Genomic DNA, 23,238 nt, shown 5'->3' on the forward strand with positions numbered 1-23,238 from the left:
GTACCTGTTGATCATATTTGGCTAATGCAGACCCCACTTGAGTGTGTCACTTAGTTTCCTGATTAGTCACAAAGTCTCCCCCAAACCTCCTCAAGCATATCATTCTTCTTGTCGCGCTGTCAAATAATCTGTTCATATGACTGCATACGGTACATTTATTGTCACCTGGTCTTGGTCTTCAGGCATTTCTTATTTCATAAGCCTTAACATGCAAATTCTGGCCATTGCAAAAGCTGTCACTAACTATCACTTTGAGGTGTGATTTTGAGGTATTCTGAGCATCATGCAAGAGTGCTGCTCTGATAAGTAGCAGATTGGCTATTGCTACTAAAGGTTTTGTAATTATGTACAATACTTCTGCCAATGTCTGTGTAGCAGTGGACACTCACAATATATACACCATGTTGCGATCTTGGGAAGGGCATCTCCAACATGTTGTATTACTACAATGGCTTGCTACTCCTAGTCTCTGCACGAACCAGTGTCACCTATGGTAAATTTTGTAAAAATAAACTTCAATCCAGTTTCTCGTAATTTTTTTTATTATGCAACTGCATTAAGTCAAGCAGGTCCTCTTCCAAATATTCATATTTAAGCTTTTAAGAGACCACCTTCCTCACAATTGCTCAGTTATATGATGTGAATAAATGAGATCCGTCACAGTTTTATAGATTCCAGAGATTGCTTCTTTATCTGCACCCCAAGTAATTAGATATTTTAAAATCGGAGATTCCTGGAGGATTACACATCTGGGACCCATGATTTTTCTCACATATTGCCTAAACGATGATAGTTCCAAAACTGGGTCAGAAGGAGATCGAAACTGTAGCCTGTCCCTTATGTGATATTTTAAGACCCCCTTCGACTCGTAATCCGGGCAGAATTCTTCTGTGTACCCCATACAAATCCGTCCGTTGCCACAAGGTTGCTTTCCTCTATGTAATCCTCTGTTTATTTTTAGTTTGTCATGTGCTTTGTCACACGTATGATATTGCATGCAATATAGGGTACTCCCTTTCAGACTTCCAAAAATCTTTTCTGTACACCGATCTCAAGCATTTATATTCTAATATGCCACTTTCAGTTTTGACCCATTTCGGCTATTCCAGAGTAGTAATATATAAATTGTACCAGAGATGAGCCTCCTGGAAGGAGAGCTAGTAAGATTCTATGTGCTTATTGGAGATCTCCCACACAATTCAGTGGATGTGTGTAAGTTAGGTAATTTAAGTATAGATTTTCTCCCTTGCCACGGAAAGGTTTTCCAAATTGTAGTCAATGTGTCAATCAGGTTTGCGGTGAAACAAAGAGGTAGTATGGTAATGATATAATTCAGTTCTGGCATGATATTCATTTTTATTATTGAGCTTTACCCCACAAGGAGAAATTCAGGATAGATCACCTGCCTGTTTTGTTTCATCTTGCCTATTAAGATTTAAGTTATCCTGCACATGTACTGCAGCACTATATTGAGGTAGATCCCTAGATTATTCAAATTGGTTTCCTTCCATCTGAATTGAAAATGTCTAAGCGATACCACGTCACTGACGTTTTTGGGAGTGCGTTGCACTTCTCCATTTTACATGGTAACAGGTGAAAACAGAGAAGTTCTATGAGGGCCACAGTGAAACGCTTTCGTTTTGATAGTAAAAATATCATCTACATTATTTTTAAAAAAAGGGCTCTTGCAACCACCCCGCCCAGGAGTGCTTGTATGCCTTTGATTTCCTTACTGTGCTTAGTTTGTGATTTGAGCACTATAATGAATAGCAGGTGCGACAGGGGGAGCTCTGCTTGCCCCTCTCTTAATTTCGAGCCAGGGGGACTATGATACCATTACATGACAACTAGGGTTAAATTATAGGCGCTTAACTTTGAATAGAGTGCTGACTCAAATCTCCACCTGCTTCAGTACGCTAAATAAAATTATTTTTTATATTTGTTTATTAGGTCTGATATCTTCCTTTCTAATAAGGTCTGTTGGATACATAACTTTCTGCCGAATCCTTCATTATTCCTCCCTCACCGAAGCTTTTCTTTCCGCCCACAGTGTCTGATGGGAGAGCACCTTGCCCTTGTTATCCCTCAAGTAGTTATGCAGAAACAGCAGGCATTTCCTGTTTTTAGGTCGTAGTGCGACATTCTCAGTCTCCATAATCCTTTGGGGTGAAAGGGGGTGTATGCAGCCCTAAATCTGTGCAGACGTACTGTCACACTCTCACCTCTTCCCAGCCACGGTGATGACACTAGAGATGATGCTGGACCTTCAATCACTCTCCGGATGATACAAGATCCAGGGACCGAACTCCGAGATCTTGCACCATCGTGAGGAGGAAGGGACAAAATAAGAAAAGAAAAACTTGCAGTACTGGATCTGCTCAGCGGCGGTACAACACTGCTTAACAAGATTAATAATTCCTGAGACCTTTTGTGTTTGCGAATGGGGATGCTTACGGGACCAGAACCTCATTTCATTAAGGCTCAATACACTGGGAACAACAAGGAGAGACAATTACCATCAATACACTAGGAAGCCTCTACATACATAAACAATGCATTAACGTCAGTAACAAACACATAGATGTCTTAAGAACCACAGCATGAGAGCAGGGTAACCAGGTTCTTAGATAAGACTCCCAGGGACTCTTGATGAAGAACTTGAAATACTGATAGGAGCTTCTGACACTCCCAGGGCTACACTCTGAACATAGATTGGAATTACTGGCACTCCCAAGGTTACATTCTGAACATGGTTTGGAGTTACTGGCACTCCCAATGTTACACTGAGATCATAGATTGGAGTTACTGGCACTCCCAAAGTTACACTCAGCATATATTGGAGTTATTGGCACTCCCAAAGTTACACTCAGCATATATTGGAGTTATTGGCACTCCCAGGTTTACACTCGGAACATAGTTTGGAGTTACTAGCACTCCCAAGGTTACACTCAGAACATGGGTTGGAGTTACTGGCTCTCCCAAGGTTACACTCGGATCATAGGTTGAGTTAGGGACACTCCCAACGTATGCTAGGAACACAGATTGGAGTTTACAAGGCTCGTACAGTATCAAAAGCTCCAAAGGAACATTCTTATTAACACTTCTGTTCATCAGGGAAACACATAATTAAGTCTCTAGCCCTTGTGTAATAACAGTTCCAGTGCCAAGGTTGTAGGGAGGGTCTGGAGTATATACAAGCAAGGAGCGCTGAAGGAAAGATCACGGAGAAGGGACTGGAAACAAGTCCATAGTCTTGAAGATGCTGATTCACAGGCCTGCTTACCACTATAAGAGGATTAGTGCACACTAATTTGATATCGAGAACTTAGCCAAGGTCTTAAGCTTGGCCGAAGTTCGAAGAAGGTCTTGAGAACTTCACTGTTGAAGGCACCAGGGAACAAGAATAGCTGTGCGGGAGGCAGAGATGAAAGAGGCATTGAGAGAGCAGGAGCCCAGGGAATCACCTGAAGAACTAGAACTGTAGAAAGCTAGAGCGCGGACAGCTCCTGGAGACTCAGGAGATGACTCTAGGGACAATGCTTGCACAAGACTGGAATAAGGCCAAGCGCTGATGCAGGTTCAGAGGGGGTATTTATTTTTCCACAAGGCACATGTCCCATGTGGAAGCGTGGAATACTCCAGTGAACCTGGGGAAGATCATGTGTTACATACAACAGATATAAGGCCTTGCAGGTGGCAGGTGTAAACGGTAATTGGTAATAATAAACAAGTACAATGGAACCCCAAGTGCATGATGGTACAATTTAGTGGTTCACAGTGGAAGCGTAACTATCCTAAATAGACACTTGATAATCTGCAGGTGCAAAACAGACTTAACTTGCATACCAGCAGTAGGGCCAATGGTTCAAGCTTCCTGGGAGGGAGACCATGGAGTGCTCGAGACTGGAAGGCGCCACCAAGGAAGGATGACATGAGCCTGCTAAGTAAAACCCACTGCACATAGGGCACAAAATGAAGTTGTGACATGTACCTGACACACTGCATGGGATGATGGTTAGCTTTACTCTGGCCAACAGTGCGAATGTTGAGAAGTATAAGTCTATACAAGTGCAGGTCAAGTTTGCATACAATGTGAAAGTGTAACTTTTCTAGGGATTGGTGCCTCATACCTAGGGGTCTGTCAGTTCAAAGTCATGCATGCAATGAAATCCTTAAGTAGCTGCCATTCTTTGGTGTTGGATAGTATCTAACGGTCTGATTTATCTAACAGTGGGTGTGCACAAGGTTCCAGTTATCTCCAGTAGCCACTTTCACGTGTGGGAGAGACAGCATTTTTGTAGTGGCATCTCTAAAGAACTAGTCTTTGTTCCCTGTTGGGGCATAAACAGAGCTCAGCATCACTACTTACTAGTGTATACTCACTCTAATGAAAACTTAGTGCCCCTCTGGATGTATCAGGCCCGATTAACACATAGGAGGAACCTTTTTCTATTCAGTATTGCGACTCCACCTTTCTGATAGGAGTTCAAGGAGGCGCATTGCTTTTGTGCCTTGCCTTTACTAGAGTTATGTATTGTTCCAACCTGTTCTCTTTGCATCCTGTCACTTTCTAAAGCTGAGAGGTGTGTCTCTTGGATCAGTTTTACATCAAGGGTTAATGTGTGTAAATAGAGGGCTTTCTTACGCACTTTACAGAATCCACCAACCCATTAACATTCAGTGTAGTGATCAATATGTCTTAACAGAGCTGCATTTAGAATCCTACGATACACATTATGATCCCACAACACTCCCGTCCCCCAGAATAGGTGGTGAGGACATACATATACCTAAGATCAGGTTCAGGGTGTGTTGTAAGGTGTCAACAACTAGTCACAATTGCAAAGTTTGTGTATCAGATTGTTTAGGGATGTCTGATGAGCAAACACAAATTACAGGTATATCTAATACTACATTAGGAGGCATTTTGCACTCACTGAAACACGGGGAAATAAACTGAATCAAATGTGTCGTAGAATTGGGAGGTCAGCAGTCCCCCAATGAGATCCCCACATACAGCACTACCATTAAAACAGTACATGCCGAACAGGCAGTATTAAAATAAAAATACACCAGGCCACTGAAATTATGTGATTCTACAGTCGTGGGATTTTGGCATAATTATGGATTTGCCACATAATCTATTACTTGCAGCATAATCTGCAGATTTTAACAAAAACAAATTTGTTTCTAGCTCAGTCAGCGCAAACTTTACTAAAAACATAGCACAGTGGATCGCACTTGCCAATGAATGAGTAGGTCATCATCGAATTGCCAAATTTGGGTGTTAAGCTGAAAGCAGAAAGTTGAAAATGATACACTGCCTCTTCTGTTTCTGACCTGCAGCTCAATGAGTTTGGATAGCATGTTCTTGTAATCCTGCTCCACCTCAATCGGTATGGCAATTGCTTGTTCCGCATTCTCTCCCCTGTCTGTTACTGTAGGAAAGTACTATCTTGCCTGGCATGTTACCCCCATATTTCAATGTATATATGTTGTTTTAGTGTATGTGTCACTGGGACCCTGCCAGCCAGGGCCCCAATGCTCATAAGTGTGCCCTGTATGTGTTCCCTGTGTGATGACTAACCGTCTCACTGAGGCTCTGCTAACCAGAACCTCAGTGGTTATGCTCTCTCTTTTGCTTTCCAAATTGTCACTAACAGGCTAGTGACCAATTTCACCAATTCACATTGGCATACTGGAACAGCCTTATAATTCCCTAGTATATGGTACTGAGGTACCCAGGGTATTGGGGTTCCAGGAGATCCCTATGGGCTGCAGCATTTCTTTTGCCACCCATAGGGAGCTCTGACAATTCTTACACAGGCCTGCCACTGCAGCCTGAGTGAAATACAGTCCACGTTATTTCACAGCCATTTACCACTGCACTTAAGTAACTTATAAGTCACCTATATGTCTAACCTTTACCTGGTAAAGGTTGGGTGCTAAGTTACTTAGTGTATGGGCACCCTGGCACTAGCCAAGGTGCCCCCACATCGTTCAGGGCAAATTCCCTGGACTTTGTGAGTGCGGGGACACCATTACACGCGTGCACTATACATAGGTCACTACCTATGTATGGCGTCACAATGGTAACTCCGAACATGGCCATGTAACATGTCTAAGATCATGGAATTGTCCCCCCAATGCCATCCTGGCATTGGGGGGACAATTCCATGATCCCCCGGGTCTCTAGCACAGACCCGGGTACTGCCAAACTACCTTTCCCGGGGTTTCACTGCAGCTGCTGCTGCTGCCAACCCCTCAGACAGGTTTCTGCCCTCCTGGGATCCAGCCAGGCTTGGCCCAGGAAGGCAGAACAAAGGACTTCCTCAGAGAGAGGGTGTTACACCCTCTCCCTTTGGAAAAAGGTGTCAGGGCTGGGAGGAGTAGCCTCCCCCAGCCTCTGGAAATGCTTTGATGGGCACAGATGGTGCCCATCTCTGCATAAGCCAGTCTGCACCGGTTCATGGATCCCCCAGCCCTGCTCTGGCGCGAAACTGGACAAAGGAAAGGGGAGTGACCACTCCCCTGACCTGCACCTCCCAGGGGAGGTGACCAGAGCTCCTCCAGTGTGCTCCAGACCTCTGCCATCTTGGAAACAGAGGTGCTGCTGGCACACTGGACTTCTCTGAGTGGCCAGTGCCAGCAGGTGACGTCAGAGACTCCTCCTGATAGGCTCTTACCTGTGTTGCTAGCCTATCCTCCTTCCTAGGTAGCCAAACCTTCTTTTCTGGCTATTTGGGGTCTCTGCTTTGGGGATTCTTTAGATAACGAATGCAAGAGCTCATCAGAGTTCCTCTGCATCTCTCTCTTCACCTTCTGCCAAGGAATCGACCGCTGACTGCTCAGGACTCCTGCAAAACCGCAACAAAGTAGCAAAGACGACTACTGCAACCTTGTATCGCTAATCCTGCCACCTTCTCGACTGTTTTCCTGGTGGTGCATGCTGTGGGGGTAGTCTGCCTCCTCTCTGCACTAGAAGCTCCGAAGAAATCTCCCGTGGGTCGACGGAATCTTCCCCCTGCAACCGCAGGCAACAAAAGACTGCATCACCGGTCCTCTGGGTCCCCTCTCAGCACGACGAGCGTGGTCCCTGGAACTCAGCAACTCTGTCCAAGTGACTCCCACAGTCCAGTGACTCTTCAGTCCAAGTTTGGTGGAGGTAAGGCCTTGCCTCACCACGCTCGACTGCATTGCTGGGTACCACGTGATTTGCAGCTGCTCCGGCTCCTGTGCACTCTTCCAGGATTTCCTTTGTGCACAGCCAAGCCTGGGTCCCCGACACTCTAACCTGCAGTGCACAACCTCCTGAGTTGTCCTCCGGCGTCGTGGGATCTCCTTTTGTAACTTCGGGTGAGCTCCGGTTCACTCCTCTTCGTAGTGCCTGTTCCGGCACTTCTGCGGGTGCTGCCTGCTCCTGTGAGGGCTCCCTATCTTGCTGGGCGCCCACTCTGTCTCCTCACGCAATTGGCGACATCCTGGTCCCTCCTGGGCCACAGCAGCATCCAAAAACCCTAACCGCGACCCTTGCAGCTAGCAAGGCTTGTTTGCGGTCTTTCTGCGTGGGAACACCTCTGCAAGCTTCAACACGACGTGGGACATCCATCCTCCAAAGGGGAAGTTTCTAGCCCTCTTCGTTCTTGCAGAATCCACAGCTTCTACCATCCGGTGGCAGCTTCTTTGCACCCTCAGCTGGCATTTCCTGGGCATCTGCCCAATCTCGATTTTGCCCGACTCTTGGACTTGGTCCCCTTGTTCCACAGGTACTCTCGTCCGGAAATCCACTTTGGTTGCATTTCTGGTGTTGTTCTTTCTTGCAGAATTCCCCTATCACGACTTCTGTGCTCTCTGGGGAATATAGGTGCACTTTACACCTACTTTTCAGGGTCTTGGGGTGGGCTATTTTTCTAACCCTCACTGTTTTCTTACAGTCCCAGCGACCCTCTACAAGCTCACATAGGTTTGGGGTCCATACGTTATTCGCATTCCACTTTTGGAGTATATGGTTTGTGTTGCCCCTGTACCTATGTGCTCCTATTGCAATACATTGTAATTTTACACTGCTTACATTACTTCCTTTTGCTATTACTGCATATTTTTGGTATTGTGTACATATATCTTGTGTATATTTGCTATCCTTATACAGAGGGTACTCACTGAGATACTTTTGGCATATTGTCATAAAAATAAAGTACCTTTATTTTTAGTATATCTGTGTATTGTGTTTTCTTATGATATTGTGCATATGACACCAGTGGTATAGTAGGAGCTTTGCATGTCTCCTAGTTCAGCCTAAGCTGCTCTGCTAAGCTACCTTTTCTATCAGCCTAAGCTGCTAGACACCTCTTCTACACTAATAAGGGATAACTGGACCTGGTATAGAGTGTAAGTACCCCTTGGTACCCACTACAAGCCAGGCCAGCCTCCTACAGTTACTAACAAGCATGAGTTAAAGGAGTTAATGTCTGACCAGTGGGATGCTATTTGGACATAGTTTTCATCATGTTTTTCTCTATTGTAGGCGTTAACGTTTAGAGTGCCATGAGTTCTTTCAAGATGGCGTCAATCCCCAAATCTTGTGCCATAGTGTTCATGATATTAGCTTGTTTCTGCGGTCTGTCTTCCTGTTGCTGCTTCTGTAGACATTAGCTGGCTTGTCGATTTTGATGTCAGTAGGGATCAGAAGATAGAATTTCAGATTTAATTTCGAGAAGTGGTAAAGGCCAGCATACTGGAATGGTCAGCGGTCTTCCCCAATGGTGCCAGCTCCTGCATTTCTCAGTATCCTCATTTCTTTGGGAGTGGGGAGTCAGTGCAGATTGGTGCATCTGTCATCTCTCCACTCCTTAAACCGTCTTTGTGGAGTTCATGACATGGTGTGGCAGGCAATGCCCACACATGCAGATGTAAAAGGGGAAGACGTCACCTCTGCGAGCGTGTCTGACCTTATTGGTTTCTTTATGTTAATTGATAAGGGGACACATTCAAGGGTCGATGGACTTTTTGACTCATTTAAGATGTTCACACCCTTAATCCGTACATCGCATAAATATTGTCAAACAAACCATAGGAATTCTTTGGAGTCAGTTATTATCATACACCATGACCCATTAGGCCATGAATAACCACACCTTTAGTATCAGTTAGCCAATTTATTTCCCTAGATTAACAATGCTAGTATCACGTAAATTACTCTCAAAACCACATGATATAAGTATAAGAACAACACTGGTTGACCTAATCTCCTAAAGAATCTCAATTTAACTAATGCGTTAATAACTAATCCTTCTAAAGTCAAAGTACAAATCAACAATAAGAGTAAATGCTTAATGGTAATAACATACATTTGAATTCAGCAATTGAGTAACATCAAATAGCAATTTAGTTGAATAGAGGAAAACTCTCCAACTTCAGATTAGCATCAGTATCTTTGGACTTCATGAAAATGAATTCAGTCAACATAAATTTGGAAAACATTCTAACTATGTATCAAAAGGCAGCAGTTGGTATCTAGAAACAAAAGACAACTCAACAATAAAGACATTTGTGATTTTGATATACCTGTCCTTGTGGATCAGCAAGCGGTGGTAGTCTCTGTCAGGCAAACATCAGTTAGATCAGCAATCGGCAACATGACATGAAAGGGGTAATGGTTCAGTATCTGGGACTCTAAGTTCTCTGAAACATTAGGAAGACTTGTTTAAGGAAGGCAGCAAAGGTGCTACTTCCTCTGAGCATCGAGCGCAAAAGCACCAGAAAAGTGAAGTATTGAGTGGAGTAGATTTCTACTGAGTGAGACGAGAACTCTTACTGCAGTGCAGTTAAGTTTAAATTGTCCCACATTGTCTTCGGTCAAAAAACTCATACGATAGTCATTAGCCCAATAATATTCCAAATCTAAGATATAACTAAACACTCTTTTACATGTTGATGATTGGCTCCTCTTCTTCTGCGCACATCATTCGACTCATCAAGAAGCAACTTTAATATCCTTCCGTCCGTACATCCATTGTTAGTACCTGGGAACATCGCTTTCTCACACATTTCGAGTTAACACATTTCCTAACAAACAGCTCTCGTGAGGAAAGGAAAAACAATTTTGCTACTACTATGATTCGGACAACTTTCAGTTAGAACAATGTATCTTTAATATTCAGCAAGCAAGAGGTCATATATTATTTTATTCTGACATTGCATTTTTCAATATAAGGCTGTGTAGTACCAAGACCTAAACCTCGCTAACTTGTGGCCTACAGTTCATGTAAGCAAATACATAGCATTTAATCGTAAGTATAACGTACTTCTGCATTTTCACATTCATATAAGTTTTAAATAATCATTAATATGCTTTAAATAAAACATTACATAGTAGATGACGGCCATTCGAGTGGGCACATTTTCAAGCTGCACATCATTTTGCACGTTAATTCCTTATCTATGCAAATACAGAATACATGAAATATTTTATAAGAAATAATTTCAGCGCTCACAATCCTTCCTCTGATGACTAAACATGTCATCACACAATACCCCAAGAAAAAAAGAAAAGTTTATTTTTATTTTTTTTATTTGGTTTCTTTTATATTCTTATTTATCCCTTTCCCCTTTGAGTTTTCCCTAAACCATTTTTTCCATTCTAATTTACTCCCTTCTCTGATCCTTTTTCAATCTTTTCATTTTGATCACATAATATAATTTACATATTCCCCATACTCCAATTAGGCAAATCACAATAATCAGAATCACTTGTATTATTTTCAATAATATCCCTTTTCCCAGGTTACCAAGACAATTTCCCCACAGAAGCCATTTCTTTGCCAACAGTTTCCCATAAACTTGGTTCAGTTAGTTCTTTTAAGTCAGCTTTATCTTTAGTTAGATTGTTAATAATGCCTCTGATTTTTCCACTATTATCTGGTAGATATGAGCTACAATGTCGCAGACTCAGCAATTTACAAACTCTGCCCTCTTTTGCTAAAGGATGTCTGTCGCAAGGCGGTTCTGAAGAGTCATAGCTCTAAACGCAGCCATCTCTGTATCCACTAGGATAATAGCTCCTGAAAAATCTGTCAGCATGTTATCCACAATAGTAGACAACTCTCGAATTTTAATAGAATTCAGAACAACTCCCACTGAAGGAATCATTGCTCCAAATATGTCTCTGACAATGTCAGAGTCTGATTCTCGCTTTTGTCTTTCATGATGTAATTCAGTCATTTTTGGTAATTTGTTCAAGTCTTCAAGTTGGTACGTTTTTGGGAAAACTATCCCTAAGTAACATGTGCCATACCACCCTCTTAGAAGACAGTAATATACATTTGGACCATAGATGTAATAAACTCCTGGAACTGCCGGATCCTGTCCGTTCAACATAAATGTCCATTTACTCTGAAACAAAAACGTGCCTGCATTCACTTGTTCCCACAAACAAAGTATTAGTTCTAGATCTAGGCCTATATATACAAAGCTTTCCTACATGCTGCGCATCTAAAGCTAATTTCCCTTGTGTGTTTATATCACTAAATTTGTGTTACTTTCCTGGTGTCCTTATTACTAACCCTTTGTCTATCATTGCCTTTAATTACTTTCTTCTATCCTCTCTGTGATCTAAGAAACTCTTTTCTACTGGTGTCAGCAAACAGGCAAGGTTACTGTGATGCGCAAAAACAGTTCCAAAGGTTGACATAGGTTCTAAGAAACCTCTCACTATTACTATGTTATTGTCCTTAGCTGCTCTACTGAGGTGCCTAATTATGGGGACAAACGAAAACACAACGTCATAATTAGAATAGAAATATTGGATGTACTCCTGGTTATAAAATCTTGTTAGTAGAAGACTACAAGTTATGCCATAAGTAAGGGGCAAACTCTGATAGGTAACTCCTTCCTTGACAGGAATATGTGTGCAAACATAACACTCCCTCGCATCCATTGTGTCAACATGCTCACGCAATAAGCGATAGAAAACATTAGAAGAAAGTTCTCCTTGTGTGTCATCTACGTGCAGGTATTTCTCTTCTAACCTAAACTTATCTATGTTTGAGAGTACAGTAGTTATCTCTACAGCTGAGGAATGGTGAGCTTCATTTTTGTCAAGAACAGTCACACCTACAATAAATACCAGGCACACTTTCATGCATACAATTGCTAAACCAATACCCATATATTTAGAGCAGCTACTCTTCCTACCATGCTGGTTATGGTTACTCATGATCTGTAAAGAATCAGAGAGGAGAAGAGGGAACAATTTATAGCTATGCAGCAGAAATTAAAAACAAATCTTCAATCTTCTTTAGCAATTATTTACAGCAATCAGTCTTTCATTCAGGACCCTTGTCAAAAATCGGCAATTTTGTCAAAATCAGTTTAGCAGCTCGTCAAATCAGGTTATCAAAAAGTATTTTCCTGTAAATCTCAACAGTGTTTTTTCTCTTTTCTCAACGTTATGAGGTTTTCAACAGTTAAGTACATTGATTTTCTTCAAGTGCCACAATATTGACCTGGAATGTCTTAGTGAAAACAAAAAGACAAACATTCTTTCTGACACTCATTGTTAGATACATATGCCTATTCAGGATCTGCGTACCTTCGGTTTGCAACTTTCTTTTTAACTTTTGATCTCCAATTAATTCTCCATCACTTAAATATTCCTTTCTTGTGGTATCAACTTCTTCCTCAATTGTTGTCACTGTAATTGCTTTCTTCACCTTTGGCTGTGATTCTGGCCACTTATCTCCTTTCAGTGGCCCTTTTGTCAGTGTCCTTTTCAGTTTTTGACTTGTAATTTCTCCTCTTTCTGTAATATCTTCTTTTGAAAACCTGCAGCCGGGTCCGGAGGAGTCAAATCATATTTGCTTTGATCCGCCTCAACTCCTTCCCCGTTGGGGATCAGTCAATTGTTCTGTGTGATTTTCAAGACCGTGTGCTTCTAGCAGAGCCCTCCTCTGATCAGGCTGTCCTGTTACCTCAGTTGAGGTTGGCTCACTGTCACTCCTCCTGTATTTCTTCCACTTCATCTCTTACAGGAGTGTTTTAGTTGGATGTGGTTTGCTCAGGTACAGTCACTAATTTGATTTCTCCTCTCTCCAAGCCTGGAGAGTGTCTGGACGTTGTTGGTACTCTCAACAACTCTGCTTCCTCATCTGAAGGATTTAGTGCTCTCTGCATGTGTCTGGCATAGATCCAGTTCGGAAGTCCAGCGCACTTTACAGCTGTTGTCTTGTTCAACACTATCTGGTAGGGGCCTTTCCACCAAGGCTCCAAGCACGACTTCCTCACATGTTTTCTGATCACAACCCAGTCACCTGCTTTCAGGTTGTGTCATTGGTCTTGAGACGATTGCAATGTGGATGCTTCCACCTGATGAGAACGAGCCAGGCCTTTGCAGTAGTCCAACACCATATCATTTGTAATGTTCACAAGAGTATGTGCAGGGACCGCTGGCAACCTCATTGGTGTACTCATGAGGATCTTGTGTGGTGTTAGTCCTGTTTTCTTGTCGGGTGTATTTCTCATTGACATTAGAACTAACAGTAGTGCATCAGGCCGTTTCAGATTCGTGGACGCACACATTTGTGCTATTCTTGATTTCAATATACCATTCATTTGTTCCATGTGTCCTGAGGCTTCAGGGTGGTAACTACAGTGCAGTTTCTGCTCAACGTTTAAAGCTGAACATAGCAATTTGATTATTTCTTCCTCTATCTGATTCTAAAGAGACCGGAAACCCAAAACATGGTATCAGTTTCCTAAGCAGTGACTTTGCTACTGTGAGGCTGTCATCCCTTCGTGTAGGGTAAGCTTCAATCCAATGACTAACGATGCCCACAATCACCAACACATCTCAATCCTCCATATACAGGCACCTCAATAAAATCCAGCTGCATTCTGCTAAATGGACCTCTGGCTTTTCCTATGGGGCCCGTGTTGACCACTGTTCCTTTTCCCATGTTCATTTGCTGGCAAACAATACACCTATTGCAAACAGCTTCAGCAGCCTGTCTAAACTTTGGATTGTGCCAATGTTGCTTGAAAGTACGAACCATCACATCCCTTCCAATACGTTCTTGACCGTGATAATATCTAGCCATTTGAGTCCGCAAACTATTTGATAAAACCACCCGTCCTTCATCTGAGATCCAAACGTCCTCCTTCCTCGGAACACTTTTAATTTTAGCCCACTCCCGCCTTTCATCCTTAGGTACATGGTCCTGCAATGCTTTCAGTTCTTCCATGGTAACTACAACATGCAAAGCACAACTAGGATGCATTTCATTGTTATCAAGTAACAGTTCTGATTTCTCTTTGAACGATCTGCAGTTCAATGCGCAAAACCTTGCAACCTGATGCGCATATACTTTTCCCATTGAAACAAAATCTTGTGATTTCAGCTGTGCACTACATTTCACCACAGCAATCTTTTCGGGCAATTGAATAGCTTGTAACAGCTCATGAATTCTCTCGCCATTTCTTACTGGTGAACCAGAAGAGGTCAGGAAACCTCTCTGCAACCACAATTGGCCGAAGTCATGAACTATTCTAAATCCATACTGGCTCTCTGTAAAAATGGTGACCCTAAGCTATGCGGAAATATGGCACGCTCTAGTAAGAGCCACTAGCTCTGCCACTTGTACAGAACATACTCCTTGAACCCAGGACTCTTGTAGTATCTGGGAGATAGTAGAGACGGCATATCTGCTCTCAATGTTATCTCTCAGGCAGGAACCATCAACAAAGACAATTTGGTCATTCTCTTCCAAACAAGTATTTCTAATATCGGGTCTTGGTTTTGTGCACAGTTCAGTTACTTCTTGTCAGTCATGTTCAATGTCATCCACTTTATCAATTTCAACCTTCTCATTTGGAACTAAAGTTGCTGGGTTAACCCCTGTATATCTTTTGATTGACACAATAACTGTCTCATACTTAGTGAATCTTGCACTGGTTAGGTGTTGGATTTCGGATCTAGTGAACAAAACGTCAATGGAGTGAGGGACCATAACGGTAAGGGTTTGTACCATCACTATACTCTCACTTAGAGTGAGGCTCTGTTCAACTGCTGCAACGGACCTTAGACAGCCTGGTAAGGCTGCTGCAACTGGGTCCAAAGTAACTGAAAAATATGCTGCTGGGTGATTTACACCACCATGTGCTTGAATCAAGACTGACAAGGAACATGCATCGTGCTCATGACTAAACAACATGAACGGTTTTGTGTAATCAGGCAAACCCAAAGCTGGGGCTTGACACACTCTCTCTCAATTCCGTAAAGGCCTTCATACAGGCTTGGTCTAACACCAGAGGATCAGTAACCTCCTCGTGAGTCAGCTTCTGCAGGGGCTTTGAAATGACTGACAAATTTGGAATCCATTGGCGGCAGTTGCCCACCATTCCCAAGAACATTGTGACAGCTATCTAAGTGGTTGGAGAATCCATTTGCAATATATCTACAACCTTTTGTTCTGGATATCTTCAGAATTCCTTTCTCAATTAGGTGACCCAAATATTTCACTTCTTTCTGACAGTACTGCAATTGCGTTGGCGACAATTTATGACCATTCTTCCCTAAGTGATTCAATAAAGCAATAGTATTGTACTTGCATTCTTCCTTTGTTTTGGATGCAATCAAAAAATCATCAATGTACTTTACCAATGTCGACTGTTAGGGCATTTCTATTGGCTCTAAATTTCTTTTCAAGATATGGTTGAAAATAGACAGTGACTCTGAGAACCCCTGTGGGATTCTACACCAACGGTAGACTTGATTTAAGAATTTGAAACAGAAAGAGAAATTGGCTATCCTCATGAAGAGGAACAGAGAAGAATGCTTGTGACAGGTCCACTAATGTGAACCATTCAGAATCGCACAGTATTTTAAACAATCACTGCAGGATTTGGTACCACCGGGCAACATTTTAACTACAATGTCATTTATCTTTCTCAAATCTTGAACAAGTGGAAACTTCCAACATGGTTTGCTGAATCCCATTATTGGTGACTTACATGGACTGCTCAGCACCTCTTTCAAAACACCTTGGTCTACAAATTCTGCAATGTTTGGTGGCAAACCGTTCGTTGTCTCTTTTGTCATGTGGTGCTGAGAAATCTGGGGAAAAGCTGCATTTAGCTTGACTGTAACCTTAACTGGCTCAACGCCCTTTATCAACCCAATATCCTTTCCCGAAAAATCCCAAACTTTTGTCTTGACAGTTCCCTGTAGTTCAGAAGGAAGATCTCTCACTGTGAAGACTGGAAAGACACTAATCAGAGGGTATTCCTCACTCGCTGTGTCACAATTTGTCTCTGTGAGTAAGTCATCATCATCAATATTTGTCTGAATTTCAATTCCATAATTTGAGCAAGTAATAGAACATTTCGTTTTGCACAACAGATCCGTTCCCAGTAGGGACACAGGGCTAGAGTCACAACCCATGAATTTGTGCACTTCCCTAAAATTGCCAATTTTAACCGGGACTGGTTCTGTAATTGTGTTCATCAAATATTGGTTTGCAACTCCTACAATCTGAACTGTTTTCCCCAAAAGAGGCAGATTTGGAACTTCTGCAGTTCTCACTGTAGAGCATGTAGCTCCGGTGTCAACCAAAAATTAGACTTTGTGACCCATCACCTTTCCGTTAACATAGGGACCCTCCTGATCTACCTCTAGTGATGCGACCAACACGCATTCTTCATCATCCAAACTCTCACTCACCCAGTCATCGTTTATTCCATTCTCACTGTGTAGGGGAAATTAGTGTACAGTATTATTACTCTGGTTAAACCTTTGACCTATGACCGACCGAGAAAGCGTCACTTGCTGCTGTTCCATCAGGGCTTGAGGTATTTGAATTTGGTGTCTAGGAACCATTTGGACTTGAGGTTGCATCTGTTGTCTCTGGTGTAGCTGTAAATGTGGCAACTGCACCTGCTGCATGGGCTGAAAGCCTTGCATCTGATTCACATTATTTTGAAAATATGGATTAGGACCTTTCATTCTTGGCCCTCATGTTTTGGAAAGAATTGACATCACTCATTTGCTGAACAGCACCTCCCTGATTTACCATTGGACACTCCCATTTCCAGTGTCTAAGGCCTCCGCAAGCGTGACACGACAACATTCTTTTCATTCCTTGCACTTCGCCTTGTACTACTACCATACTTAAATCAGGACCATGATTCACACTTCCCATTCCTCGGCAACCACTACCTTTGCCTTGACTTTGAAACAGCACATTTCCCTGTTGTTGCTGCTGCGGAAAACTTCCATGTAACCCTGTTTGTGCTGCTTTAATCTGCCTCAACATTGCCTTCTCTTTCAACTTTCTCTGCTTCAATTCAATTTTGTCACTACAGTACTTTGCATATTGCAAAACCTCATCAATCAGCTTTGCTTGCAAGCAAATCAAAGGCTCTTAATTATCTGGCAAATTTTAGTTCTCAGTCTTTCAATAAACCTGAACACAAAATTAATCATGGCTTTCGGTTCAATTGTTTCTGTACCACTGTGATGCTTAAAGGCCTGCAACAATCTCTCCTAGTATGCGTGTATTGGCTCTCGCTTCCTGGGCTGTCCTATCTATGCCTGCCAATCAATGTTTTTGGGCAAAATCCTTGTTTTTAAAAATTCAATCACCTTATAGTAATATTTAATTAACTCAGGAGATGGTGCACATGTTGCTGGATCTCTCTCTGGTTCATTTGTCGGCCAATCTACACTCCTCTTAAATTCTACCCATAAGTGTGCTGGGACAACTATCTCTAACAGAGTGTTTAAGTCTTCCCATGGGCATTTTGCAAGTTTCACAAACCTATTTGTCTGCTGGTACCATTTTATAGGTTTCTCTCTTAGCCTGGGGTAGTGATTTGCAAATGACAGAATGTCACTTCATCTCCAAGGGACTTGAACAAAGTTCCATCCTGGAATTTATCTCATTGTAACATTTTTACAGGGTCCTCAGCCTGCTGCATATTTGCAGGTAGAGTTTCAGAATCCCTTTTTCGTTTATCTCTTTTCTTCACCCATCTGCCTTCCCGTTTTTCTAATCCTCCCCATGTTTGAATGCTTTAAAGCAATTTTCTATGGTGCGTTTTAATTCCTGGAGTCCTCATGTTTTCAAAATCTTTTGCATCAAATTCTAGCCTGTAACTTCCCAACAAATGTTTAGTTTTCTCAATGTGTATATCATATTTATCTGCTATGTCTGCTAATTTTTGATGTACTATTCCGGCTCTTTTGGTAATTATTGGGCACAGGAAATGCAGTTCATCTTTTGTGTACGACTCGAGTCTGTTTACCCCATTGTTCCTTCGATTAGTTCCTCTTCTTCCATCCCAAGTCTAGTATAGTTTAGGTAATTCCCCCCATTAGAATCGCCTTGAGAGCTGCTCAGCGTCTCCAGCCATTTGGTTAATTGTTGGGATGTCAAACCTTGCAACAAAATGTTGTTGGGATTTGCATTTTGCAACTGCTGAAAGGTTATGTTCGGAGTTTCTGGTGTCATTAAGCTCAGGTTAGGGCTTATGTATGACCTCGCCTCAGTATTTGGAGGAGCTCTATAAGGACTCAAGTCTATTAATGGTACTGCTCCATCAAGTGTCTGTCTCATGGGGATATTAATCTGGCATTCTCTTCTAGCCTCTCTCCCGATAGGCTCTGGTTAATGACTCTGTCCGCTAGACTAACTGTTTCCCTATGCAAACAATGGTATGACTGGTAACTGGTACTAATACTGCATCTGGACTTGGTCTGACATTTGGGTCTTGTGGGTGCATTATTCCTGTAGTATGACTCATCAGTGCAGACATCTCTGTCTGTGATCCCATTTTAGGAGTATACCTTAGAATCGTCTGTGACTGCATTGAAGGCATTAAATTCAGAGTTAACTTTATCAGAACCAATGCTGGTTTCGGGTAAACGTGTCCTGTCTGCACTATCAGGTTTGTTGCAGTATCTATAATGTGCACATCTGGATAAATCCTGGAAATGTTCGGCTGTGGCATTGGATTTTGAACTACTGAAGTAGTATGTCTACTAGGACTACTCTGTATCTGACTCTGTGTCGGGTTGACTTGTGTCAGTACTGTAAAGTCTACAATAGTGTTTGAACCTTACTCTTGTGCTACATGTGGTGGGGGACAGTTTCTCAACAACTGGAAAATGAACTCATCATCATCTGACTCTTCATTGAGAGCCAAAGACTTTCTAATCTGTCAATTTCTGCTCTTTGCCCTCAGAAGAACCTGTATACTTCTTTCTGGTAGTTTTTCTCACTTCGTTTTCATTGTCTTGAATAATTGCAGGAAACAATTTAGTTCCCTGTAAAGTCTCACACCTCCAAAATTTCTGATGCCTGTCCTCCTAAATTTCTGATGCCTGTCCCATCTAGCCTCCCCTAGTGCCTTTTCTGCTTTTCTCATCCTTCTTTCAAATTTTAAGCTTCTGTTGCTGTCTAGCTACTAGTTCCCAAATTGCTAATGCTTCGAACTGTGCTGCGGTCGGGGGAGGTTTCAAGTCATATAATACCTCCTTAAATTCTCAAAATATTTCAGATTAAATGTCCCATGGAGAGGAACCGCTAGACTCCCATCTGTTTCTGTCACTTTGCACTAATGCTTTAACAAAAGGCATGGCACAGCACCCTGTTCTTAGAACACAACATATGCGGGTGTACCTTCTGGTGGAGTAGCTTCCCCTGTTGCCGCTGGAATATATACATCTCCTCTTAAGGAACTTGTAAAAGCTTTGAAAACTTTCATTTTTGCAAACTTTACGCTAGTTTCAATCAAATCAGGAAGTGACTTTTAATCCTTGAGGACAGGAGGATGCGGAGAGCGCTCTTCCTATGGGAGTCCCCTAGGCGACAACAGAGTGCCCTGGGGGCACCGAGCAGAGCCGGGTTTCACCCAGAATCGCTCTGCTAACGTGGGCTGAGGCGGAAGTAATAGAAACGCTACAGGAGGACGGTGGAGGTGCGCAGAGTGAGACAGGAGAAAGAGCGAGGAAGTAGAGCGGAAATAGAGGGACAAAGAGAGAAGACAGCGTGCTACAGAAAAGGAGACAGGAGGAGATAAGGAGAAAAGAGGGAAAAGAGAATGAGCAGAGAAATGACAGAGAGGAGTCAAAGTTCCCCTGAGGTACTGGACCTGCCAGGACAAGACCTTAAAGACTGGACCCACCGCGACACCTCCCGCCCTGTCCCAGGAGGAACATGGCTTAGCCAGGTACTGGCTTGGGGCTGGCATTGGCTACAAAAGAGCACAGGAAGAGAAATAGGTTAGGGATGGTGGGACTGAGGGAAAAGGTTGCACTATAATGTATTCAATCACCACAAGATACAAGGGGAAAAAAAGAGATTGGTGTGGTGTTTTCACTGCCTCTTCCCTCTCACAGACACAAATCTATCCATCCCTCCCCTTTAGCTTTAAGAGCAAGTATTATTATAAGAACCATTACCTGACTACACATCTGTTGTTGCCTCTTCTCTTGCTCGAGGGTCCTCCATCCACCGATCCACCATGCCCCAATGCCTAGGAGGGAAAAGAAGAGGAGACATAAGCCAAAAAGACAATCACTGAGAGATGACCTATCCTGTGTCTCAATACATATAAAACTGACAATAAAAACTGAATTAGGCTCCCTGATTCAAATCCTGTGTGCTAAATTGATTTCCCGTAATACCACCACCCCAATCCTACCCTTTTACAATCCCAAAATCCTTTTCACCGACCTTCTCAACCAATTGTGCTTCACGGTTGTCTGCCAATCTGTGCGCGACCTTTCTCACTAACCCACCTATCCCAGGGCGGCTCCAATGATGTCACGAACACGTACATCGGCTGAGAAAGTCTTGCGGCTCGTCCTCCTCAACTCAGATTCACACCAAACGAATGCAAAATTATTGCGACACTTCAACAAACCCAAAAAACAAATTTGTCTGTTTACTACAGGTAGAATAACACAGTCACTTCAGAAACCTTACGGATTTTTCATTGATGGCTTTTTCACTCTAGCAGCTACTCATCTTTCTCAGTTTCCCTGATTCGCAAGCAGAATTCGACCTGCAAATTTTACTCTCAACTGATCAGTGGGTCTGTCCTGATGCAGATAGGACTCTCCAGATCTTAGTCGAAAAACCTTTCACTCACTTTAACATGCACTCTCGAGTTTGTCAACCGCACCCGATAGACCTACTAAACAGACAAATTACAACAATAAACCAATTCTCTCATTCACTTTTCAATACACTCTGGAGTCTTAGACCTCGCAAGGTCTGTATACCAACAACCACGTGGACACTTTTTTAGCACAAAGCGCCACACATGTGAAGCTCAATGACTACCCTACTCTCATACCTCGGAGTATGCAAACTCCTTGAGCAACTTCATTTGGAGTACGTAGACTCCCTAAACTGTCACAAACATCCCAATTCACCTGCGATTTGCATAAGTTGTGCAAGCGCAAAACCTTTTCCCATTCACACTGTCACTAGAATGCAGATCTTCAAATCATCATAGGCAAGCTCCAAGGATCTGGGCTTTTAGAGACACATTCTCTCTCTACTTTGTATCATTAGATCTGAAAAATCTTAACCAAATCAATTTTGACCTCTTATCTTTTCCACAATATTTAAGGATGTGCTCTTAGAGACTACCTAATAATTGTACTTAAGGATGTGCTCTTAAAGAAACAAACCATCCTACTCTGCTACCATTTCTTGGGAGCGCATTTGACCTTATTGGTTTCTTTATGTTAATTGGTAAGTGGACGCATTCAAGGGTCGATGGTCCTTTTTAACTCATTTAAGATGTTCACACTCTTACTCCATACATCTCATAAATATCATCAAACAAACAATAGGAATTCTTTGGAGTCAGTAATTCTCACATACCATGACCCATTAGGCCATGAATAACCACACCTTTAGTATCAGTTAGAAAATGTATTTCCCTAGATAAACAATGCTAGTATCACGTAAATTAGTCTCAAAACCACATGATATACATATAAGAACAACACTGGTTGAATCTCCTAAAGAATCTCAATTTAACTAATGCGTTAATAACTAATCCTTCTAAAGCCAAAGTACAAATCAACAATAAGAGTAATTATGCAATGATAATAACATACATTTGAATTCAGCAATTGAGTTACATCAAATAGAAATTTAGTTGAATAGAGGAAAACTCTCCAACGTCAGATTAGCATCAGATCGTTTGGACTTCATACAAAAAACATCTAACTATGGCTCTATCAAATGACAGCAGTTGGTACCTAGGAACAAAAGACATCTCAACAATGAAGACATTTGTGATTTTGATATACCTGTCCTTATGGATCAGCAAGTGGTGATATTTGTCAGGCGGACATCAGTTAGATCAACAATCGGCAACAGGACATGGAAGGGGTAATTATTCAGAATCAGGGACTCTAAGCTCTCCGAACCATTAGAAAGAAATGTCTAAGGTAGGCAGCAAAGGCGCTACTTGCTCTGAGGATAAAGCGCAAAAGCAAGCACCAGTATCACGCATGAAACACATGAAAAGTAAAGTATCGAGTGGAGTAGATCTCTGCTGAATGAGACGAGAATTCTTAGTGCAGTGTGGTTAAGTTAAAATTGTCCCACATTGTCATTGGTCAAAAAAATCATGTGATAGCCATTAGTCCAATAATATTATTATTCCAAATCTAAGATATAACTAAACAGTCTTTCACACGTTGATGATTGGCTCCTCTTCTTCTGTGCACATTGTCCAACTCGTCAAGAAGTATCTTTAATATCCTTCTGTCAGTACATCCATTGTTCGTTCCTGGAAACATCGCTTTCTCACACATTTCAAGTTAACATTTGTAACAATTTTAGAACATTCAGGTTTCTACACACATTTCCTAACAAACAGTTCTCATGAGGAAAGGAAAAACATTTTTGCTACTACTATGATTTGGTCAACCTTCAGTTAGAACAATGCATCTTTATTATTCAGCAAGCATGAGGTCATATTTTATTCTGACATTGCATTTTTCAATATGAGGCTGTGTAATACCAAGGCCTAAACCTCACTAACTTGAGGCCTACAGTTAATTTAAGCAAATACATAGCATTTAATCGGAAGTATAACATACTTCTACATTTTCACATTCATATAAGTTCTAAATAATAATTAATATGCTTTTAATAAAACACCAAGTAGTAGATGGCGACCATTCAAGTGAACACATTTTCAAGCTGCACGTCTTTT

General features: G+C 42.1%; 1 long non-coding RNA gene across 1 annotated transcript in view; it reads right to left on the reverse strand.

The window, feature by feature from the left end:
* The window catches only part of LOC138282425 (uncharacterized), a 130,774-nt gene that overhangs the window by 72,028 nt on the left and 35,508 nt on the right, over nt 1-23,238 (reverse strand). Inside the window, exon 2 of the long non-coding RNA XR_011200951.1 lies at nt 20,456-20,529. This is a non-coding gene — a long non-coding RNA (uncharacterized lncRNA). The remainder of the gene's footprint in view (nt 1-20,455; nt 20,530-23,238) is intronic.

This window comes from Pleurodeles waltl, chromosome 2_2 (genome assembly GCF_031143425.1).
Source record: "Pleurodeles waltl isolate 20211129_DDA chromosome 2_2, aPleWal1.hap1.20221129, whole genome shotgun sequence".
NCBI classification, from domain to species: Eukaryota; Metazoa; Chordata; class Amphibia; order Caudata; family Salamandridae; genus Pleurodeles; species Pleurodeles waltl.